Raw genomic sequence first — 9360 nt, 5'->3', positions numbered from 1 at the left:
CAGTGGCATCACGGATTGCTTTTTCGCGTGGAAGCGAAGCGCGGCAGCACTTTGCTAGTTGGCGAGGCAGCGAACCGAGGCAGCGGTGTGCTTTTTTGCGAGGAGCGAAGAGACGCTCTGTTTTGCTTTTTCTGTCAGCCAATAGGCACAGTGATTGCTTTTTTGCGAGGCAGTGAACAGATGTATCGGCTAGTTAGTTTGCGAGGCACTGAAGAGACGCAGTCGTTCGTTAGTTAGTGATGCGGCGAATAGACGCAGCGGTCCACGTGTTGGCCAGGCAGCGAAGAGACGCAGCGGTTTGCTTTTTGGAGAGGCAGCGAAGAGAGGCAGAGGTTAGTTAGCTTGCGAGGCAGCGAAGAGACGCAGCGGTCTGCTTGTTGGCAAAGGGCAGCAAAGAGGCACCGTGGTTTGCTTTTGTGCGAGGCAGCGAACAGATAGAGCGGTTTGATTGTTTGTGAGGCAGCAAAGAGATGCAGCGGTGTGCTTGTTTGCGAGGCAGCGAACAGATTCAGCAGTCTGCTTTTTTGTGAGACAGCGAACATCCACAGTGGTTAGTTATTCTGCGAGGCAGCGAAGAGACGCCCCGGTTAGTTATTTCGCGAGGCAGCGAACACGTGCAGCGGTTTGCTTCTTCGCAACGCAGCGAAGTGACGCAGCCGTTTGCATCTTGGCGAGGGAGCGAAGAGATGCAGCGGTTAGTTAGTTGGCGAGGCATCCAAGAGATGCAGCGGTGGGCTTGTTTAGGAGGCATCGAAGAAAAGCAGCAGCTAGTGAGTTGGCCATGTGGCGAAGAGACGCCACGGTTTGCTTGTTGGCGATGCAGTGAAGAGGTGCAGCAGTTTGCTTGCTCGTGAGGCAGCCAACAGATTCAGCAGTCTGCTTATTAGCGACACAGCGAACATGCACAGTGGTTCCTCATTCTGCGAGGCAGCGAAGAGATGCAGCACTTTGCTTGTCCAGCAGGTGGCGCAGTGGCATCACGGATTGCTTTTTCGCGTGGAAGCGAAGCGCGGCAGCACTTTGCTAGTTGGCGAGGCAGCGAACCGAGGCAGCGGTGTGCTTTTTTGCAAGGAGCGAAGAGACGCTCTGTTTTGCTTTTTCTGTCAGCCAATAGGCACAGTGATTGCTTTTTTGCGAGGCAGTGAACAGATGTATCGGCTAGTTAGTTTGCGAGGCACTGAAGAGACGCAGTCGTTTGTTAGTTAGTGATGCGGCGAATAGACGCAGCGGTCCACGTGTTCGCCAGGCAGCGAAGAGATGCAGCGGTTTGCTTTTTGGAGAGGCAGCGAAGAGAGGCAGAGGTTAGTTAGCTTGCGAGGCAGCGAAGAGACGCAGCGGTCTGCTTGTTGGCAAAGGGCAGCAAAGAGGCACCGTGGTTTGCTTTTGTGCGAGGCAGCGAACAGATAGAGCGGTTTGATTGTTCGTGAGGCAGCGAAGAGATGCAGCGGCGTGCTTGTTTGCGAGGCAGCGAACAGATTCAGCAGTCTGCTTTTTTGTGAGACAGCGAACATCCACAGTGGTTAGTTATTCTGCGAGGCAGCGAAGAGACGCCCCGGTTAGTTATTTCGCGAGGCAGCGAACACGTGCAGCGGTTTGCTTCTTCGCAACGCAGCGAAGTGACGCAGCCGTTTGCATCTTGGCGAGGGAGCGAAGAGATGCAGCGGTTAGTTAGTTGGCGAGGCATCCAAGAGATGCAGCGGTGGGCTTGTTTAGGAGGCATCGAAGAAAAGCAGCAGCTAGTGAGTTGGCCATGTGGCGAAGAGACGCCACGGTTTGCTTGTTGGCGATGCAGTGAAGAGGTGCAGCAGTTTGCTTGCTCGTGAGGCAGCCAACAGATTCAGCAGTCTGCTTATTAGTGACACAGCGAACATGCACAGTGGTTCCTCATTCTGCGAGGCAGCGGACAGATGCAGCACTTTGCTTGTCCAGCAGGTGGCGCAGTGGCATCACGGATTGCTTTTTCGCGTGGAAGCGAAGCGCGGCAGCACTTTGCTAGTTGGCGAGGCAGCGAACCGAGGCAGCGGTGTGCTTTTTTGTGAGGAGCGAAGAGACGCTCTGTTTTGCTTTTTCTGTCAGCCAATAGGCACAGTGATTGCTTTTTTGCGAGGCAGTGAACAGATGTATCGGCTAGTTAGTTTGCGAGGCACTGAAGAGACGCAGTCGTTCGTTAGTTAGTGATGCGGCGAATAGACGCAGCGGTCCACGTGTTGGCCAGGCAGCGAAGAGACGCAGCGGTTTGCTTTTTGGAGAGGCAGCGAAGAGAGGCAGAGGTTAGTTAGCTTGCGAGGCAGCGAAGAGACGCAGCGGTCTGCTTGTTGGCAAACGGCAGCAAAGAGGCACCGTGGTTTGCTTTTGTGCGAGGCAGCGAACAGATAGAGCGGTTTGATTGTTCGTGAGGCAGCGAAGAGATGCAGCGGCGTGCATGTTTGCGAGGCAGCGAACAGATTCAGCAGTCTGCTTTTTTGTGAGACAGCGAACATCCACAGTGGTTAGTTATTCTGCGAGGCAGCGAAGAGACGCCCCGGTTAGTTATTTCGCGAGGCAGCGAACACGTGCAGCGGTTTGCTTCTTCGCAACGCAGCGAAGTGACGCAGCCGTTTGCATCTTGGCGAGGGAGCGAAGAGATGCAGCGGTTAGTTAGTTGGCGAGGCATCCAAGAGATGCAGCGGTGGGCTTGTTTAGGAGGCATCGAAGAAAAGCAGCAGCTAGTGAGTTGGCCATGTGGCGAAGAGACGCCACGGTTTGCTTGTTGGCGATGCAGTGAAGAGGTGCAGCAGTTTGCTTGCTCGTGAGGCAGCCAACAGATTCAGCAGTCTGCTTATTAGCGACACAGCGAACATGCACAGTGGTTCCTCATTCTGCGAGGCAGCGAAGAGATGCAGCACTTTGCTTGTCCAGCAGGTGGCGCAGTGGCATCACGGATTGCTTTTTCGCGTGGAAGCGAAGCGCGGCAGCACTTTGCTAGTTGGCGAGGCAGCGAACCGAGGCAGCGGTGTGCTTTTTTGCGAGGAGCGAAGAGACGCTCTGTTTTGCTTTTTCTGTCAGCCAATAGGCACAGTGATTGCTTTTTTGCGAGGCAGTGAACAGATGTATCGGCTAGTTAGTTTGCGAGGCACTGAAGAGACGCAGTCGTTCGTTAGTTAGTGATGCGGCGAATAGACGCAGCGGTCCACGTGTTGGCCAGGCAGCGAAGAGACGCAGCGGTTTGCTTTTTGGAGAGGCAGCGAAGAGAGGCAGAGGTTAGTTAGCTTGCGAGGCAGCGAAGAGACGCAGCGGTCTGCTTGTTGGCAAAGGGCAGCAAAGAGGCACCGTGGTTTGCTTTTGTGCGAGGCAGCGAACAGATAGAGCGGTTTGATTGTTCGTGAGGCAGCGAAGAGATGCAGCGGCGTGCTTGTTTGCGAGGCAGCGAACAGATTCAGCAGTCTGCTTTTTTGTGAGACAGCGAACATCCACAGTGGTTAGTTATTCTGCGAGGCAGCGAAGAGACGCCCCGGTTAGTTATTTCGCGAGGCAGCGAACACGTGCAGCGGTTTGCTTCTTCGCAACGCAGCGAAGTGACGCAGCCGTTTGCATCTTGGCGAGGGAGCGAAGAGATGCAGCGGTTAGTTAGTTGGCGAGGCATCCAAGAGATGCAGCGGTGGGCTTGTTTAGGAGGCATCGAAGAAAAGCAGCAGCTAGTGAGTTGGCCATGTGGCGAAGAGACGCCACGGTTTGCTTGTTGGCGATGCAGTGAAGAGGTGCAGCAGTTTGCTTGCTCGTGAGGCAGCCAACAGATTCAGCAGTCTGCTTATTAGTGACACAGCGAACATGCACAGTGGTTCCTCATTCTGCGAGGCAGCGGACAGATGCAGCACTTTGCTTGTCCAGCAGGTGGCGCAGTGGCATCACGGATTGCTTTTTCGCGTGGAAGCGAAGCGCGGCAGCACTTTGCTAGTTGGCGAGGCAGCGAACCGAGGCAGCGGTGTGCTTTTTTGCGAGGAGCGAAGAGACGCTCTGTTTTGCTTTTTCTGTCAGCCAATAGGCACAGTGATTGCTTTTTTGCGAGGCAGTGAACAGATGTATCGGCTAGTTAGTTTGCGAGGCACTGAAGAGACGCAGTCGTTCGTTAGTTAGTGATGCGGCGAATAGACGCAGCGGTCCACGTGTTGGCCAGGCAGCGAAGAGACGCAGCGGTTTGCTTTTTGGAGAGGCAGCGAAGAGAGGCAGAGGTTAGTTAGCTTGCGAGGCAGCGAAGAGACGCAGCGGTCTGCTTGTTGGCAAACGGCAGCAAAGAGGCACCGTGTTTTGCTTTTGTGCGAGGCAGCGAACAGATAGAGCGGTTTGATTGTTCGTGAGGCAGCGAAGAGATGCAGCGGCGTGCATGTTTGCGAGGCAGCGAACAGATTCAGCAGTCTGCTTTTTTGTGAGACAGCGAACATCCACAGTGGTTAGTTATTCTGCGAGGCAGCGAAGAGACGCCCCGGTTAGTTATTTCGCGAGGCAGCGAACACGTGCAGCGGTTTGCTTCTTCGCAACGCAGCGAAGTGACGCAGCCGTTTGCATCTTGGCGAGGGAGCGAAGAGATGCAGCGGTTAGTTAGTTGGCGAGGCATCCAAGAGATGCAGCGGTGGGCTTGTTTAGGAGGCATCGAAGAAAAGCAGCAGCTAGTGAGTTGGCCATGTGGCGAAGAGACGCCACGGTTTGCTTGTTGGCGATGCAGTGAAGAGGTGCAGCAGTTTGCTTGCTCGTGAGGCAGCCAACAGATTCAGCAGTCTGCTTATTAGTGACACAGCGAACATGCACAGTGGTTCCTCATTCTGCGAGGCAGCGGACAGATGCAGCACTTTGCTTGTCCAGCAGGTGGCGCAGTGGCATCACGGATTGCTTTTTCGCGTGGAAGCGAAGCGCGGCAGCACTTTGCTAGTTGGCGAGGCAGCGAACCGAGGCAGCGGTGTGCTTTTTTGCGAGGAGCGAAGAGACGCTCTGTTTTGCTTTTTCTGTCAGCCAATAGGCACAGTGATTGCTTTTTTGCGAGGCAGTGAACAGATGTATCGGCTAGTTAGTTTGCGAGGCACTGAAGAGACGCAGTCGTTCGTTAGTTAGTGATGCGGCGAATAGACGCAGCGGTCCACGTGTTCGCCAGGCAGCGAAGAGATGCAGCGGTTTGCTTTTTGGAGAGGCAGCGAAGAGAGGCAGAGGTTAGTTAGCTTGCGAGGCAGCGAAGAGACGCAGCGGTCTGCTTGTTGGCAAAGGGCAGCAAAGAGGCACCGTGGTTTGCTTTTGTGCGAGGCAGCGAACAGATAGAGCGGTTTGATTGTTCGTGAGGCAGCGAAGAGATGCAGCGGTGTGCTTGTTTGCGAGGCAGCGAACAGATTCAGCAGTCTGCTTTTTTGTGAGACAGCGAACATCCACAGTGGTTAGTTATTCTGCGAGGCAGCGAAGAGACGCCCCGGTTAGTTATTTCGCGAGGCAGCGAACACGTGCAGCGGTTTGCTTCTTCGCAACGCAGCGAAGTGACGCAGCCGTTTGCATCTTGGCGAGGGAGCGAAGAGATGCAGCGGTTAGTTAGTTGGCGAGGCATCCAAGAGATGCAGCGGTGGGCTTGTTTAGGAGGCATCGAAGAAAAGCAGCAGCTAGTGAGTTGGCCATGTGGCGAAGAGACGCCACGGTTTGCTTGTTGGCGATGCAGTGAAGAGGTGCAGCAGTTTGCTTGCTCGTGAGGCAGCCAACAGATTCAGCAGTCTGCTTATTAGCGACACAGCGAACATGCACAGTGGTTCCTCATTCTGCGAGGCAGCGAAGAGATGCAGCACTTTGCTTGTCCAGCAGGTGGCGCAGTGGCATCACGGATTGCTTTTTCGCGTGGAAGCGAAGCGCGGCAGCACTTTGCTAGTTGGCGAGGCAGCGAACCGAGGCAGCGGTGTGCTTTTTTGCGAGGAGCGAAGAGACGCTCTGTTTTGCTTTTTCTGTCAGCCAATAGGCACAGTGATTGCTTTTTTGCGAGGCAGTGAACAGATGTATCGGCTAGTTAGTTTGCGAGGCACTGAAGAGACGCAGTCGTTCGTTAGTTAGTGATGCGGCGAATAGACGCAGCGGTCCACGTGTTCGCCAGGCAGCGAAGAGATGCAGCGGTTTGCTTTTTGGAGAGGCAGCGAAGAGAGGCAGAGGTTAGTTAGCTTGCGAGGCAGCGAAGAGACGCAGCGGTCTGCTTGTTGGCAAAGGGCAGCAAAGAGGCACCGTGGTTTGCTTTTGTGCGAGGCAGCGAACAGATAGAGCGGTTTGATTGTTCGTGAGGCAGCGAAGAGATGCAGCGGCGTGCTTGTTTGCGAGGCAGCGAACAGATTCAGCAGTCTGCTTTTTTGTGAGACAGCGAACATCCACAGTGGTTAGTTATTCTGCGAGGCAGCGAAGAGACGCCCCGGTTAGTTATTTCGCGAGGCAGCGAACACGTGCAGCGGTTTGCTTCTTCGCAACGCAGCGAAGTGACGCAGCCGTTTGCATCTTGGCGAGGGAGCGAAGAGATGCAGCGGTTAGTTAGTTGGCGAGGCATCCAAGAGATGCAGCGGTGGGCTTGTTTAGGAGGCATCGAAGAAAAGCAGCAGCTAGTGAGTTGGCCATGTGGCGAAGAGACGCCACGGTTTGCTTGTTGGCGATGCAGTGAAGAGGTGCAGCAGTTTGCTTGCTCGTGAGGCAGCCAACAGATTCAGCAGTCTGCTTATTAGTGACACAGCGAACATGCACAGTGGTTCCTCATTCTGCGAGGCAGCGGACAGATGCAGCACTTTGCTTGTCCAGCAGGTGGCGCAGTGGCATCACGGATTGCTTTTTCGCGTGGAAGCGAAGCGCGGCAGCACTTTGCTAGTTGGCGAGGCAGCGAACCGAGGCAGCGGTGTGCTTTTTTGCGAGGAGCGAAGAGACGCTCTGTTTTGCTTTTTCTGTCAGCCAATAGGCACAGTGATTGCTTTTTTGCGAGGCAGTGAACAGATGTATCGGCTAGTTAGTTTGCGAGGCACTGAAGAGACGCAGTCGTTCGTTAGTTAGTGATGCGGCGAATAGACGCAGCGGTCCACGTGTTCGCCAGGCAGCGAAGAGATGCAGCGGTTTGCTTTTTGGAGAGGCAGCGAAGAGAGGCAGAGGTTAGTTAGCTTGCGAGGCAGCGAAGAGACGCAGCGGTCTGCTTGTTGGCAAAGGGCAGCAAAGAGGCACCGTGGTTTGCTTTTGTGCGAGGCAGCGAACAGATAGAGCGGTTTGATTGTTCGTGAGGCAGCGAAGAGATGCAGCGGCGTGCTTGTTTGCGAGGCAGCGAACAGATTCAGCAGTCTGCTTTTTTGTGAGACAGCGAACATCCACAGTGGTTAGTTATTCTGCGAGGCAGCGAAGAGACGCCCCGGTTAGTTATTTCGCGAGGCAGCGAACACGTGCAGCGGTTTGCTTCTTCGCAACGCAGCGAAGTGACGCAGCCGTTTGCATCTTGGCGAGGGAGCGAAAAGATGCAGCGGTTAGTTAGTTGGCGAGGCATCCAAGAGATGCAGCGGTGGGCTTGTTTAGGAGGCATCGAAGAAAAGCAGCAGCTAGTGAGTTGGCCATGTGGCGAAGAGACGCCACGGTTTGCTTGTTGGCGATGCAGTGAAGAGGTGCAGCAGTTTGCTTGCTCGTGAGGCAGCCAACAGATTCAGCAGTCTGCTTATTAGCGACACAGCGAACATGCACAGTGGTTCCTCATTCTGCGAGGCAGCGGACAGATGCAGCACTTTGCTTGTCCAGCAGGTGGCGCAGTGGCATCACGGATTGCTTTTTCGCGTGGAAGCGAAGCGCGGCAGCACTTTGCTAGTTGGCGAGGCAGCGAACCGAGGCAGCGGTGTGCTTTTTTGCGAGGAGCGAAGAGACGCTCTGTTTTGCTTTTTCTGTCAGCCAATAGGCACAGTGATTGCTTTTTTGCGAGGCAGTGAACAGATGTATCGGCTAGTTAGTTTGCGAGGCACTGAAGAGACGCAGTCGTTCGTTAGTTAGTGATGCGGCGAATAGACGCAGCGGTCCACGTGTTGGCCAGGCAGCGAAGAGACGCAGCGGTTTGCTTTTTGGAGAGGCAGCGAAGAGAGGCAGAGGTTAGTTAGCTTGCGAGGCAGCGAAGAGACGCAGCGGTCTGCTTGTTGGCAAAGGGCAGCAAAGAGGCACCGTGGTTTGCTTTTGTGCGAGGCAGCGAACAGATAGAGCGGTTTGATTGTTCGTGAGGCAGCAAAGAGATGCAGCGGTGTGCTTGTTTGCGAGGCAGCGAACAGATTCAGCAGTCTGCTTTTTTGTGAGACAGCGAACATCCACAGTGGTTAGTTATTCTGCGAGGCAGCGAAGAGACGCCCCGGTTAGTTATTTCGCGAGGCAGCGAACACGTGCAGCGGTTTGCTTCTTCGCAACGCAGCGAAGTGACGCAGCCGTTTGCATCTTGGCGAGGGAGCGAAGAGATGCAGCGGTTAGTTAGTTGGCGAGGCATCCAAGAGATGCAGCGGTGGGCTTGTTTAGGAGGCATCGAAGAAAAGCAGCAGCTAGTGAGTTGGCCATGTGGCGAAGAGACGCCACGGTTTGCTTGTTGGCGATGCAGTGAAGAGGTGCAGCAGTTTGCTTGCTCGTGAGGCAGCCAACAGATTCAGCAGTCTGCTTATTAGCGACACAGCGAACATGCACAGTGGTTCCTCATTCTGCGAGGCAGCGAAGAGATGCAGCACTTTGCTTGTCCAGCAGGTGGCGCAGTGGCATCACGGATTGCTTTTTCGCGTGGAAGCGAAGCGCGGCAGCACTTTGCTAGTTGGCGAGGCAGCGAACCGAGGCAGCGGTGTGCTTTTTTGCGAGGAGCGAAGAGACGCTCTGTTTTGCTTTTTCTGTCAGCCAATAGGCACAGTGATTGCTTTTTTGCGAGGCAGTGAACAGATGTATCGGCTAGTTAGTTTGTGAGGCACTGAAGAGACGCAGTCGTTCGTTAGTTAGTGATGCGGCGAATAGACGCAGCGGTCCACGTGTTGGCCAGGCAGCGAAGAGACGCAGCGGTTTGCTTTTTGGAGAGGCAGCGAAGAGAGGCAGAGGTTAGTTAGCTTGCGAGGCAGCGAAGAGACGCAGCGGTCTGCTTGTTGGCAAAGGGCAGCAAAGAGGCACCGTGGTTTGCTTTTGTGCGAGGCAGCGAACAGATAGAGCGGTTTGATTGTTCGTGAGGCAGCAAAGAGATGCAGCGGTGTGCTTGTTTGCGAGGCAGCGAACAGATTCAGCAGTCTGCTTTTTTGTGAGACAGCGAACATCCACAGTGGTTAGTTATTCTGCGAGGCAGCGAAGAGACGCCCCGGTTAGTTATTTCGCGAGGCAGCGAACACGTGCAGCGGTTTGCTTCTTCGCAAC

This window comes from Apteryx mantelli, unplaced genomic scaffold (assembly GCF_036417845.1).
Source record: "Apteryx mantelli isolate bAptMan1 unplaced genomic scaffold, bAptMan1.hap1 HAP1_SCAFFOLD_39, whole genome shotgun sequence".
NCBI classification, from domain to species: domain Eukaryota; kingdom Metazoa; phylum Chordata; class Aves; order Apterygiformes; family Apterygidae; genus Apteryx; species Apteryx mantelli.
This window is presented reverse-complemented; position numbering follows the sequence as displayed.